Here is a 15,742-nt window from a genome sequence, read left to right as displayed (position 1 = left end):
GCACGATGTTTGAGCCCACCTCGTAAATGGGCCTGAACCCTATCAAGCTTCTAAGCAAACTATTCAAAATCAGTCATTGCTCAAAAAATATATGATTCAAACAAACTGATTAATGGACCGCACACAACGGCCATTCTATGAACGCTCGTTCGCACATACATATCATCTTTTCTAAGTATCTAACATTTACGAACGCGTTCAAAAGAAAAAAAAGAAAACGAACGAACGAACAAGAGGCCAACTGTGTCATCAAGAAAGCTCGCCAGGAATTATTTTCAGCGCCCAGCGCTGGGCGCCGAAATCTTTAACGCCCAGGCTTGGGCGCCGAAAAATGATCCCAGACCCTCTCTGACTTCTATAGGGCCCTGCCATAAAGTTGCCGATTTCTTTACTGAAAGTCGCACCTCACGGCTTTGTTAAGAGTAGCACACCACTACAAAGATCGCTCGCACTTACGAGCACAATCCCAAACACGATCAAGGACATTACAGAATGCGTATCCCCAAGGAACCTCTTTGACAAGAAATGACCGTCAAGCACGAGTGCTTGGGGGCTCAAAAGAAAATATAGAGTATACAAAGTTAAAAACAATATTCCCAGACTACGCAGTACGAAGTCCCGTGTTTGGATAATCTCAAAATATAAAACCGGTTTACGACCTCAAGACAAAGGTCGCCGTTGATACCTATACATAGTCCCCTAATCAAGGACCCAGGTAGTGGCAAAATTGAGCCGTAAGGACTAACTCAAAACCATAAAGGATGATGACCACAAGACAATGGTCCGTCTAAGCATGTTGTCAACCCACATTCAGGTTGCAACTAAATCCGAGCATCCCTCGAAAGAATTCGCTCCTGCAAGAATAAATAAAAAAAATTCTCAAAAAGAAATCACAAGAAAAGAAATGAAATAGGGACTTGCCCACCTCAATCGGGCAAGATCGCGGCACACGAATCCCAAATGGAAAAGACGAATTCAGGTTCGCTCACCTCCAGCGAGCGGGGCGTCCACCCTTAGCGGACAGGGCTCGCCCACCTTCAGCGGGCGGGGTCTGCGTCACTAGCCGCGCAGGTCCTCAGTTTTCGAAAAATAAAGTCTTCAAATTTAAAATAGGCTCGCCCTCTTCAGCCGGCGGGGTCTGCGTCACTAACCGCGCAGGTCCTCAGTTTTCAAAAATGAGATCTTCAAAACATAAACGGGCTCGCCATCTTCAGCCAGCGGGGTCTACGACGCAAACCACGTAGGTCCTTATTTTCAAAAAAGCAAAACAAATTTCAAAATAGATTCGTCCACTTCTATCGGACGGGGTGTCCACCCTCAGCGGACAAGGTTCGCCATCTTCAGCCGGCGGGGTCTACGTCACGAATAGCGTAGGTCCTTATTTTCAAATTTCAAAAACAGATTCGTCCACTTCTATCGGACGGGGTGTCCACCCTTAGCGGACAGGCTCGCCATCTTCAGCCGGCGGGGTCTACGTCACAAACCGCGTAGGTCCTTATTTTCAAAACATCAAAAACAGATTCGTCCACTTCTATCGGACGGGGCGTCCACCCTCAGCGGACAGGCTCGCCCACCTTCAGCGGGCGGGGTCTGCGTCACTAACCGTGCAAGTCCTTAGTCGCTGCAGCGATAACCTTTTTCGGTTTTCCCTTTTTCCAAAAATTAAAGGATTGGTTTTCCGTTTTTCCAAAAAAGAACGATGTGCTGGATTTTCCTTCGTTTTACGTCCTATAAAAACAAGGGGGTTTTCTCGTTTAGCTAGCCCTGAAAATGAGAATCTTTAAAAACGTTTTACCTCGTGATTGGGCTTGGCCAGGCCCAATTACACTTTACAGCTTTGATTTCGAAAACATCTGTAGCTACTCCCAATGACAAAGTGAGGGAGTTTCTACGCACCTTTAGATCCTTCCAATGACAAAGTGAGGAAGTTTCTATACTATCAGTTGACAAATCCCAATGACACGTGAGGGATATGTCGACGCTTCAAGTGATGACCCTTAAGTCAAATGTTATCACTCGGGGGCTCGTGAGACCCTCGCAAAGCAGGTCACATACACCATGGCTTGTGTGACGCACTCCGTCTAATACTTTGACCATCGTCTTACTCCAAGACTCAGTCAAAGTGGGGGCTAACTGTAGACACCTACTTTTGTCCCCGTTCCCGCAAGGGACAGGTTCGATGATGAAAGCATAAAAACTCCACTTGACAACGCGTCTCCTATAAAATAAACGAATCTCGATTCCCCATTTCATTTCACCCGTAACCTGCTATTTATGGAAACCTTCTAAAAATAGTAACTGCCGTAAAAGGTAGCTTCTAAAAGTGGCAAATCATAAAAGATAGAAACTTGTCAGAATTAGGTGTTGCATTCCAACATAAATCCTAAATGAGATAGAAAACTGCGAGAATCCTATTCCTAATATGATTCAGAAATAAGAGTTACGTATTAATTAAAATCCTAACGAGCCTAGAGTTCGTAACGGGCCCAGACGCATTCCGTCATAAAATTGATACGCGCTAAAAGACTCGATTAAGTCTCAAACTCTACGGATTTCAGGAATCCGAATCTGATTAAAGAAAACTGCCCAGACCCTATTTTCAATGCCTGGCTCTGGGCGCCAAAATCTTCGGCGCCCAGGCCTGGGCGCTGAAAATACCTGGGTGCGTGTTTTTTCCTAATTCTTTGTGGATTAGAACTCTGCAATTCTATCTTTCCACGAACTCTTCCTTATAAATAGGCCCCTAATTTCGACGTGAAAGAACACACAACAACACACAATTATATTCTGAGTATTGACTCCAACCCTTAGCCTAAGCCTCTCGCTGCGAAACTGTTCACGCGTTCTGTCGCAATCGATCCATAAATCGAAAAGAACGTATCCTGTCCCATAATTGAGATTCGTTAAATAAAAAAGGAGAAATAGCAAAGTCAAAGTGGTTATTTTTCTGAGAACCGTGACGCACCTCTCAAGGGTGCGTCATAATGTGTCCCTTTTCGATGATTTAACTGCTTTCCTCGCCCTTTTTATGAACTGTTAAACTAACCTAATCTGATTATTCTATCACGCCTAACAAATATAATATTTTTGGGAAATCGGATTATCATGCTAGGTCCCTTAATGCTATTTAAATCAGATAACCACGATCGAATTAGTATTATATGTTGCATATTGCTAAAATCAATTCAGATTAGTTTAATAGTTAACGCATGTCCCTTCAATTATTTATGCTGAGCTAGTAAGGATATCCTGCCTCTGGAGTTATCGACGAGTGAAGTACTCCTCTCGGTAGTTACAGTCCCCCGAACCCTCAATCTCTACCTTGCGGGTGTATATTGAGAGATCCCCACACCAGGGATCACAAGGGAACCTACTGCCGTCGTGGTCAAACATAATTGCACTCCCTTTATGTCACGATAACCGGGTTTTGTCAGTTTTTCTCATTGTCGTTAAAAACTGAATGGCGACTCCTATATTACTAGTCAATTGGGTGTATACTCACAGGAAATCCAATTACACTTGATTGAAATAAAAGAATCGTCACACCCACGAGGGACAAGGTCACGCATTAGCCTCGCGCTTTTTCGACCCCCTCACAGGAGCCATGGGGGAGGGGATAAGAAAGAAAAGCAGAAAGTTAAGGATTAATTTTTGGAAAAAAAATAAAAGTTAAAACTTAATTAAGAAATTGGACTAATTAATGAGTGACAAATGTCCCATTTACTTGTCAATCAGGTTACAAACATGTCAAATACTTTTTTGAGAAGATAACCCTCAAAGGTTGAATTATTCAGGAATTATGCAAAGGTGGAACTGTTTTTAGAAGGACGGCCAAAGATTAGCTTATTTTTGACAAATTTTCTATTATATTAAATGTACAAAATTTGCATTAATTGACTGTAAAAGCAAAAAAAACATAAAGTTATGGTTGAAAATTAAATTCTAATGAAGTTTCTTCTTTTCTAACATTTAATAAATACTACTTAAAAATCAAAGTACAAAGCAAAAACAAATTCCATGATAGTTCAAAAACATCATTGACTCCTAAAGAAGTATGTCAAGCAACCCTCGTAAATCCTGCCAGAAATGTTAAAAAAAACGAATCAGGATATACTGTAACAGCCCTCTCTCTATGAGCTGCTAATTAGAATAGCTTATTAAACATTAGTCAAACTTAACTCTTAATCCACCAAGAAATAAACCAATCTCATCAACAATTTTCATAATTAACCTAAGAATATTCACAAATAAAACTACTACAACCTTATTCAATTCATATAATCCAGCTAGCACACCTCTTTCCCCCGGCCCGCTCACGATCCTTGGTTTAACTTTGGCATTTACTAAACCTGCAAAATCACTACATAAGAAACTGCCCCCACAAGGACAGGTTCAAAGAACAAAGTCATGGAAACTGAGTACACACTGTCCAACCTGAAACTCATTTTGGTGGCTTAAAACATGATATCGTGATTTATTTATTGGTAAGGTAAAACTGATTTGATACGATTAAAAATCATATTTCAAATCAAGCTCGGTAAACAATTTGCAAGAACTTAAATCATTTCACATAAAATCTTTAATCATAACTGTAGTATCCGTGATTGATTAAATAAATTAAGCAAAGGTTTCAGACTCATTCACTAGGTGTTCAAAAGACGTTCATAGTATAAGAAGTCTTCAAATCCACAATTCAACAATAATCAAACCTTAACACATACTGGAAAAGTATCCATCATGGATTCACAATTCGTCTCTCATGATTCTAATGACGAACATAAGCTAAGTACAAACACATCTCGAACATAATAGCCACTAATGATTCTCCATACTGAATCTCTCATACCAATACACATATATATTCTCTCAAAGACATTGGAACTTCGATTCGTATCGATCTCGATAATTTATTTTTGAAATTGTATCATAAGACTAGTATAAACTTTTCAAAAGAGTAACTATAAGTTATTGATACTCCAAAACTATAATTTTTCCAAAAATACTTCTTACAAATGATAAATAACGTATCAAAATCACACTTCGAATTTTGCAAACAATATATGTTTGATATTTCAAAACACATAAATATACTTATTCTTTCACAATATTTGCTTATTCCAGCAAATTCTAACATGTTTGTCTTTAAAACTTATAAACTAACTAGGGGAAGAGAACACGAATAGAGGCGGGTTGAAGAACCACTGCCTCCAAAATTTTAGGGGTCGTCACCCACCTTTTCAAACATGCTTGCAAGACTTTTAGGACATGTCCCCACACAGATGTACATATGTACATTTACACAGATGCACAGATGTGCATTTACACATATCACACACAAATACACAAGTGTTGTTCATGGCCGTTGTTAACGGCTTCTTCCCCACTAAAACACATTTGAAAACTCATTTAACAAATTTAAGAAATATAATTCTTCAAAGGCTTGTATCACAAACCAAATCACATCTAGATTAACACAACTAAACACAATTGTAAATATTGTCACAATGACACTTATTCAATTTGACAGATCCATTCAAAAGATTTGCTTAAAGATCATAATAGCTTATCCAAAGATTTTCACAAACTCTGTATACATAAATCTTGAAAACAAGATAACCTAAGCACCTATATGTTATTCGGTTCGCTTGAAAGCACTCGCATATAGTTAAAATCCAAGATATAGCCGAAATCCTTAAGCTTGACATGAATTATACTCATGAATACAAAGTAGTAAACTCAATATTAATCTATTGATATATTCTCGATCCCAAAACGCAAATATTAAGTTTGTAGCACAAAGATCACCATTTCAAATTACTCCAACCTTTAGTCACAATAGTATAATAAACTCAAACCCTTATTATACTATGAAACATTCATAACTCCAAGTATAATAACCCAAAATCTTCCTTATCTAACTCCAGTTGCATATAGGTTATACCCAAGTTAGCTTAATAGCTCAATTAAGACTGGTCAACTTAATTTTCTCTTGATCGTACGTGGTTACATACCCAACACTGTAATTTAGATCTTAAAAGTAATTCTCATTAAGAATAAAGTATAAAATGATGTGTAAATACACAATCTAATCGTATCAAAATATATATATCATTTATATTATTTTATCTTAGTCAAAGAATAATCTTAAACTTTTAAATTCAAACATACTCTTTACAGAAACCGTGTAAAGATCACAAATGAAATGATTTAATGAACATTGACCTTCAAAACTCGATAAAGGATAACTTGGTAAATATAGGCCATAAATCATAATTCCGAAAATTAAAATACATTATATATTGAGTAGCTCAAAACTGGATTTTTAGAAGATCAATTAGTTTATTTTTATGGTTACCCAATTCATAAAACTTATTTCAAAAAGCCATTCACGTTGTAACCAATCCTTATCATCATATTCGAGTTAGAATTATACAATAACTAATATGTTAGTAAAACTATCGTTTAGTGATAACGTTAACTATAACATAAAGAAAATATTTATCTTATAGATCTTATTATAAAGTTATATCGCTCAAATAATAGTTCAAGATAAACAAAAGAATATAGAGGAATATATCTATCGCTTATGATTCAACCGATAGTCCCTGCTAAACCTTATTAATCCCAACATAGGTTAATATTTATGAGTCACATTCATAGTTCCCTAATCATGTACTCCGTACCTTATTTCATAATTTTTCATATCTATAGCTTGATTACCCATAATGATATTCAACCGTATTTTCCGAAATGCACTAAATATACTGAAGCTAACATAAGCCGACTTAGAGTATGGAATTCCGGTTACATTACAACCCATATTATTCTTAACAAATATATGTATCTTTATAAATCTCACATGGGTCACATCCTCCAACTATGTAACCAAACCTTAATAAATCTCGCTACCAAATCTTCACAAGTCTCACAATCGAATTGGCACAAGTTTCATTTTCAAATGTATCAAAATGTCTCACGATCAAAATTTCAAGTCTCAAAAATCGAGCTTTCACAATCCTCATGTTTAAATCAATTGAGATATATATATACACTAGTGGAAAAAGGCTTATTTGCATCCCCACATTTGCCACGCCATTCTGAACATGCGAAGCAAATAACAAATTTTAGCATAAATTTTAGTCATTTGCATCGCAGATTTATAATTCTGCGTGGCAAATGACTCTAGGAGCACCCTAGAGTCATTTGCCACGCAGAATTATAAATCTGCGACGCAAATTACTCAATTAAGTGCATCCCAGATTTATAATTCTGCGTGGCAAATGACTCTAGGGTGCTCCTAGAGTCATTTGCCACGCAGAATTATAAATCTGCGATGCATTGGTTTTGATTTTTTTTTCTTTTTCGAATTCGCGCTCACTAGCTTAGTTGCTTAGGAACTTCATTCTGACTTAGGTTAATTTCTCGACAAACACTGCTTCCCTCCCAAACGAAACCAACACCAACACTAGCTTCTTTGTTCTCACCGGCGGCTTCACCCTGTTCACTGCCGTCGTTCTTCACTGCCGCCTTCCACCGTTCCTTCGCTGCTTCACTGCTTCGCTACTTCACCGCTTCACTGATTCCTGCCCTGCTCCCTTTTTAGAGCCGCCGCCCACGGCCAAGGAAGTCGTCCACGGCACGGCAGCCGCCCACGCCGCCGCCCACTCAGCCGCCCTTGTTCATTGTCGTCTCTCCTCTCTTAGGTATTGAATTTTAGTTTTGATATTTATTGAATTTTGATTGTGTATTTTAATTTTAATTGTGGACATTATAATTGAATTTTGATTATGCATTATAATTGAATTTTAATGGTTGATATTATTTGTTGAATTTTAATTGGGTACATTTTAGGATTTAGGTTTTGTTGAATTTTAATTGTAGGTTTTGTTGAATTTTAGTTGAATTATATTTTAATTGGGTGCATTTTGCTGTTTGATTTGGGGTTTTCATCCGATGCTTTTGAAATAAAGTTTTGGAGGTGATGAAATGGAAGCTTTAGGTAATGAAATGCTTCTTATGGAAACTGTTTGCTTGTTGGTTCATTCCAGGATTAGGGATTTGGGTGTTTGTCATTTAATTCTAGTTTGGAGTGTACCAGGAATGTGGCTTGACTAGATACTCGGGTTTTCTTAATTTCCCGTTTGAGATTATATAAGCATGTATATAAAGTGATTACCTGGAATCTTATAGAGTTCATTCGTCAGTATTTGTATGCAATTGGTGTTATGTTGCTGTCAAGTTAGGACAATAATGCATTTCTTCTCTTTCCTTTCCTGCAGTCTTGCCATTCATTGTGTCAGGTTTATAGTTCTGCATTTTTAAGGGTGTTTTTAAACTCTGTTTTTGCGATTGTTTGTTGCTCACGTTTTTTGGTGCTTGGTTTACCATGATTTTACCTTTCAATCATTAGAAAGAGTGCAGGTTCCATTTGAATATTTTGGTTGCTATGGATAGTGTTGAGTTGCTGAGACTTGAGAGTATATTTAGTATACTCTTTCTTAAATCTTGACTAGTGTGAGTAAATGGCTAGATTTACTTGCTACTTGACAATGTTCACTCTACTTGCCCCAGTCACGTATTCAATAGTTTGTATCCTTATTTTCATATAGACAAGGGGAAATGGAAGTTTAAAGTAGAATTGGACAATTGGACAGATGTGGAATATTTATGTTTGGTTTTCAGGCTGGTTTTTAACTATGGGAAAGAGGATGTGTTGGGAAAGCATGAAGCACATGTACGTTGTGTGGAGTACTCTTATACAACAGGTATGCTGAAATGTGATAATAGTTCAGACTTCCCATTGTTTATTCTCTTGCTAGTAAGCAATCATGTAAAGAAACCTTCTGGAATAGTTCGAAGTTTTCAACTTAAATGACCATGAGCTGGGTTGTATCCAAGATTCCAAGTAACTGGTTTTTTTGAGCTTCTTGGTGAGGATGTTGCATACTTAGTAATGGTTCTTGGCTCAGCAGACTAGGTTTCAACGAAGGGGTGAGTTTAATGGAGTCACGAACTCATGATTTGTCAGCAGTTAACACTGAATGCCGCTCTGTATGGGTCCTTAAGTGAGTAAGATTTTGGTGGTGTTTTGATAGAACAAAGAAATATAGCTTAATGGTGTGTTGTAATCTATTTTAGTTTAGTTATTGGTATCAGTTACCACAGGCCTAAAAATGAAATATTACATAATGGCCACTTTGTTAAAAAAACTTGGCTTGATATAGTAATGCTCTGAATCTTTAAAGTTATTTAGCTCTTATTTGAGTCATAACAGAACATTGTGTTTGCATTTAGTAACTTGAAATCGTATGTTGACTTGGGATGAGAAATTGATTTGTTTTGGAGTAATGGAGATTTTCAAAGTTGATGCCAGAACGTTTTACTTGTGTTTCATTGGCAATTTATTTCTCTATTTTCTGTTGGAGCTTGTGCTATTAACTGACCTCAACTTTGCAATATTTCAGGGCAATTAATATCTGGTAGTTGGGATAAAACAATCAAGTGTTGGGATCCCAGAGGTGTAAGTGGGCAGGAGCGTACACTCGTTGGAACTTATGCTCAGCCATAACGTGTTTATTCCATGTCTCTTGTTGTGTGAAGTGGGGCCAGTTCTGTGCATTCATCTGCACAGTTCTGATCTGAGCTGTGCAGATCAGTGCACAGAACTGGTCAGTTTTTACAAGTTTTGATCTCGGGAGCATGGCTAAATATATCGATAATACAAGTTTTTATTATGTGAGTTACCTAAATTAATATTTTGCCCCTAAATTTGATTTTTATGATTGTCTTAACGTTCTTATTACACTATATATTATAGGGCTTTGAGTGAGTTGTGTTTTCACGATGATTGTCACTCCAATACTATTGGATTCATGTGCCCGGAGATGATCTCGTCCACCATAGTCAAGATCTTACTAAGGTATGTTCTCATAAACTACGTACTTTATATAATAAATTGAAGTACACAAAACTATTATATTGATCGATCGTTGATAAATTGAATTATTTACACTTTTTTAGGATTTTTCAAGAACATTGCCTTATTTACCGGAGGAGATTAATGAGGTGAAAGATTTTTGGGCAGATTACTTCATGAACAATGTCGACTTTTAGCTTAATTTGTAATATGAACTCGATCTCTAGCTAGATACCTTTGTTGTAGTAATTTTATGTTTGTTTTGTAACATGTTGGTTGATCTATGACGAATTTAATTGCCTTTTATTGGGAACGTTAATTACGTTGTAAACTATTGTGACAGGTATTATTTATATATGTATTCCCGGTATTGGGAAGCGTCTACTTTCAAAGACGACCATGTCGGAATTTCCAATAAAATATTAAAAAACCAATTTAAAAAAAAAACAAAAAATAAGTCATTTGCCACGCACGTTAGCTTAATGTGCGAGGCAAATGACTTAATTTTTTGGCGCTCAAATTGTCATTTGCGTCGCACATTAAGCTATTGTGCGTGGCAAATGACTTTTTTTTTGGCGCCTGAAAGTCATTTGCCACGCACTTTAAGCTAATGTGCGTGGCAAATGACTTTTCAACATGGTGCCTGAAAAGTCATTTGCCACGCACATTTTCTTAATATGCGACGCAAATAAGGGTCATTTGCATCGCACTTTTGTGCGATGCAAATGACTAAAAGTCATTTGCATCGAGATCTTTTGCCACGCACAATGTGCGATGCAAATGTGCTTAAAAGTGCGATGCAAATGACCCTTTTTCCACTAGTGATAGATTAAAAACACAAATATTAAAATCAATGAAATTATATAAATGTTCATATTCACATCTTATATAGGATTTCCAAATCACAATATTATAAGTAAAACTTAAATCGAAATTCATATTGTTAAACGTAAATCACATTCTTAAAATAAAGATAACACAAGCCATAAATTTTCATCAAAGTGGATGGACAATGTGTACCTTAAATCACTCCATTAATACCACTACTCCAAGAACTCACAATCCTTGATTTCCATAACGGATGCTTGAATTCCAAAATGATTCTCCAACGTTCTTCACACTTCCATTTGAGAAGAAGGGAACAAGAGTAACTTGAAGAAATAGAGGAAGAAAAACAGCAATGGCAACTTAGCAGTAGGGGCATAAAGACCAACAACAACAACCTCATCTGCTGCAGTAGAAAGAACACGCAGCAACAACAACAATAACGATGCAGCAGTACCGCGGAACTCTCAGGGTTCTAATTCCTTGCACACAACTCCGAATTGAGTGATTCTTGAGCCTAAATTGGATATCTGGAAGAGAGCTATAAAATCCCTGAAGAAATAATTGGCTAAAAATGTCTTTATAATGAAGATAAATGTACGAAACAGAGGCTGGTGCTGAAAGCAACAACTGCAGCAGCAGCGACAAGCGAAGGGTGTATCTCCTAGGATACAGCTCCAAACTGAGTGAATTTTGCGCCTAAATTCATCTAATCAAAGTGATCTACAACTTTTGTTTAGAACCTAGGAGCGAAAAATGAGCACAAGGTCTTCAAAATATCACGAACAGAAGCTAGTGCTGATATAAAGACTAAAGAGGAAAAAAAATACCATAGGCATTATATCTTGATAGCTTTTAATCCTTTCATAAGAATTAGCTAATTAGACACAAAAATCACAAAGATGAGGTTTATTGTTTGAGAGGTTGACAAGTTGACAACAATCAATTTGATGGAAGCCCCATCACTTGACACGTATGCAAGAGAGGAAGAAAGGTTGACTAATCTCCAAGGGTAAAGTAGTAATTTAAGCTAAAATTAGATTTAGTAAATACATGTACCAAATTACCTTTAATATTACTAAGAAATCATTATCTCAAAACTTAATTTTGTCAAAAATACAAGTTTAAGATAAACAAGTTAAGCTAATAAACAAAATTAACAAATAATTAAAAGCTGCTTAAAAATTTTAGGCTATTATATATACTCTTATGAAAATAGTATAAAGCATGTACAAATCAAAGTATAAGATATAAACTACATCTCCTAGTTTGTATTCAAATATACATATGTATGACTAATATTCAATGGTAAATTCAATCTATTGTTCATGGTAAATTCAATCTGCTAGTTTATATACATCAATTTGGCATAGTTTGTATTGAAAAACACTAACAAACAATAATGGAGTGCATGTATAAATACAACATCATATATCTTCCTCAGTGATCACACATTCACACATACACGAGGCAAAACCATGAATCACATCACTACACCAACCTCTGTAAACATGTATTTCCAATAACACATTTACTCAAAGGTATACACAATAATACCCATCAAATCAAAGTTAAATTAATCATCTACAACACCATAAAAGAACAACTAATATCTTTCTAAATTTTTCTTTACGAGTTACAGGAACAGAAATCCCAATTCTTATCAGAAAATCAAATGGAACAACATATATAATAATTAAGAAAATAAGTGAATACTACCATGAAATAATCTTCAATGGTAAATTCAATATGTTATTGGTTCCTAGGTATACTAATACGCTAATAGAGTTTTTGTCATCACTCTGGCAATAGAGGTTACTGCACAAAACCTAATGAAAAATTCAATTGTCTATAACTACGACCGTGATAAACAATTAAGGCAATGTAGTTCTTGTTCATGAAAAATTCAATTGTCTAACGAAAAATTCAATCTAATGAAAAAAGTCATCGTATAAACAATTGAGGTATAAGATATTGACTTTTTACTAACTCAAGGGACCAACATAGTAACTCAAGGAACTAACACATTAACCCAAGCAACTAATATTTTAATAACTTTTATTATTTTGGACGGAATTGTTTTGAGAGGTTCTCAATGGTGAAAAAAACAAGTCCTCAAAGGGTGAAAAAAATCAAATGTTAGTTCCTAAACGTTAACTAAACTCGATTTCGCTAGGTATATATAGACTATGTATAGATTATTGTTATTCAGGGTCGGTTCTGGGGCGTCGCGGGGTGAGCGACGGAACAGGGCCCCCAAATTTAAATGTTATATTTAGGACTTTTTGCCAAAAAGGACCTTTTATAAACGGTTTTTTGCGAGAAAGGACCTTTTATGACGAAATTGGTGAAATGGGACCTAAAACATAATTTTTTTTGTTGATTGGGACCTTTTACCGGTTTTTTGGAGTTGACCCAAGATTCCGGCAACGACTTTGACACGTGGCAACCGGAGAGTGCCACGTGTCCATTTAATGATTAAAAAAAAAAGTTGGCCAAAAAAAAAAAATTATCGAATTTTTTTTTTTGCCCCAAATCGATTTTTTTCGCCCCAATTTTGCGAAGAACCCTAATTTTTTCGACGCAAAAATTAGAACAATTGAGGAGGAATTTGAGGGGAAAAAATAGCACACCTCATTCGTGGCAGACAATTTCAGTGACGAACTTTAAGGCAATTGGGATTTTGGCGGGAGAATTGGAGCAAAAAAAAAATCGATTTGGGGCAAAAAAAAAATTCGATTTAGGGCAAAAAAAATATCGATTTGGGGAAAAAAAATGATTTGGGGCAAAAAAAAAAAAAATCATTTTGGGGCAAAAAAAAAATCGATTTGGGGCCAAAAAAAAAAAAATCTATTTGGGGCAAAAAAAAAATCGATAATTTTTTTTTTCGGGGGACTTTTTTTTTTTTTTTGGGGTGGGCAAACTTTTTTTTTTAATCATTAAATGGACACGTGGCCTTCTCCGGTTGCCACGTGTCAAAGTCGTTGCCGGAATCTTGGATCAACTCCAAGAAACCGGTAAAAGGTCCCAATCAACAAAAAAAATTATATTTTAGGTCCCATTTCACCAATTTCGTCATAAAAGGTCCTTTCTCGCAAAAAAACGTTTATAAAAGGTCCTTTTTGGCAAAAAAACCTTATATTTATTGTAATTAGCTTCCTAAATTACCAAAATACTATATTGGAGTATTGGTTAAGGCTTCATGAAATTGTGGCGAGTAGTCGCGTTCGAATCCCCTTACTCTTGAAATTGAATTTTGATTTCAGCAATATGACAGCTAGCATAATTTGACTCCTTACTCTCTTTCCTTTTTTACGGAGTAATTAATTAATTATGACCCTAGTTGTACTTTCATAGTTTGACTGCTTGCCTTTTTATTTTTCCAATTATTTTTAATATGAATATTCCCATGTACAATGAGAATTGATAACCACCAATTTTGATACATTAATCCATCTTTCTCCAGTTCTCATCCAATTACTGAAAAACCTTGCATCCTTAAGTTGCTTGTCAAATATCGTTTTCAATGCTAAATATTCTATATTACCATGAAATTGATAATATTATACGTTGTTTCTCTATCAAATTTCATTATATTTTCGATTTAATTTTACCAAAATTTAATTAAATTATGCGAATTTTCATTAACTTTTGCCAATATTTTTCTTAATTAACTGTTGAAATTTTCATTAGGGTATTTTTTTAAGTTTATCATTTCAATAAATTTTTATAATCAAGTGAAGGTTTTTGTTTAATAAAACTCGGATATTCGATTAAAGTAATAAACCGAGGGCCCAATTTTGAGAAATTGCACAGGGCCCCATTGTCGTGTCGTAATCGTAGCCCCGGCACTGTTGTTATTATTAATTCGTATGCATTTATTAATTAATTAACAAAGTAATTAATAATATGGTGAACTAATAACTACTACCTCCGTTCCTAATTGTTCTTTACGGTTACTGTATATGCGTGAATTAAGTTAAAGCAAGTGGGATAGTTATTGCAAGTGGATGAAAGTGACATGTGGTTTAAGTGAGAAAGTAACTACTTATTAATTGTGCATTACTACTTCTAATATGGGAGGGAAACTTGACAAAAGTACAAACCCCACCACTAAAGTATATACAGACCCCACCCACCCAATACCCAATTCCCTATTCTGGCGGGATTCACTAGATAATCAGATTCCAAAAATTTCATTCAAATGTTTCCCAATATCTATTCTGGCGCCAGACTACCAAATATTTGAGAAAAGTGAACAATTTCAGATTCAATTTTTTGGCGCCAGATTTTTTAACTAAAAAAGATTTTCAACTTTTCAATTCAAGTTTACATCCCTATATAAGCATTCACTATTTCAGCTGCCCTATTTCACCCCAAATGATAGTCTCCAAAATATACATTGAAATTAAGTTATTGAAGGAAAAAAGAAATTAATTGAAAAAAATTATCGTGTTGGTCGAATCTGATGGCATCAGGCCATGGTGAAGCAGAAGCAGCAGCAACATCTCTTCAAGAGGCAGCATCTGTTCAAGAGGCCGCATCGACCCCACCAACTGTTGTGGCTCATCCTTTGCCTCCGAGACTCGACCTCAACGATAGGCGACTTATGGTTCAATATCTTCAACAACAATGTATATTCGGGGACCTTGATTATGGTGAAATAACAAAGGCAGCTAAGATTTTCTGTGTCTCAAGACAAACTGTATCAAAGTACTGGAACATGGCAGAAGTTGATGTAGCAGACTGTCAGGTAATTAATCTCCAACCTCAATATGCAAATTGTGGTAGGAAACCAGTTGCACTTGATGTTAAAAAATGCTAACTGTACCTATTAAAGATAGGACAACACAAAGATTGTTAGGAAAAGCATTAGATGTAGCAGGCTCGACCATAAATAGGCACATTCAGAAAGGTAACATAAAACCACACACAAACCCACTAAGGCCTGGAATTTCAGATGGGAATGTAAGGCAAAGGTTACTATACTGCCTACACATG

General features: G+C 36.0%; 1 long non-coding RNA gene across 1 annotated transcript; it reads right to left on the bottom strand.

The window, feature by feature from the left end:
* Window positions 1-3,838: 3,838 nt before the first annotated feature.
* On the bottom strand, window positions 3,839-11,613 carry LOC110788525 (uncharacterized). Its single transcript, XR_002533359.2, has 3 exons — window positions 10,937-11,613; window positions 4,264-4,372; window positions 3,839-4,077 (listed from the first exon to the last, which is right to left on the bottom strand). It is a non-coding gene; the product is annotated as an uncharacterized lncRNA (long non-coding RNA).
* Between the last annotated feature and the right edge of the window lie 4,129 nt (window positions 11,614-15,742).

The sequence above is a fragment of the Spinacia oleracea genome, chromosome 4 (genome assembly GCF_020520425.1).
Source record: "Spinacia oleracea cultivar Varoflay chromosome 4, BTI_SOV_V1, whole genome shotgun sequence".
Classification (NCBI taxonomy): Eukaryota; Viridiplantae; Streptophyta; class Magnoliopsida; order Caryophyllales; family Amaranthaceae; genus Spinacia; species Spinacia oleracea.
Note: the sequence above shows the minus strand (reverse complement) of the source record. Positions and strands in the feature narration are given on the sequence as shown.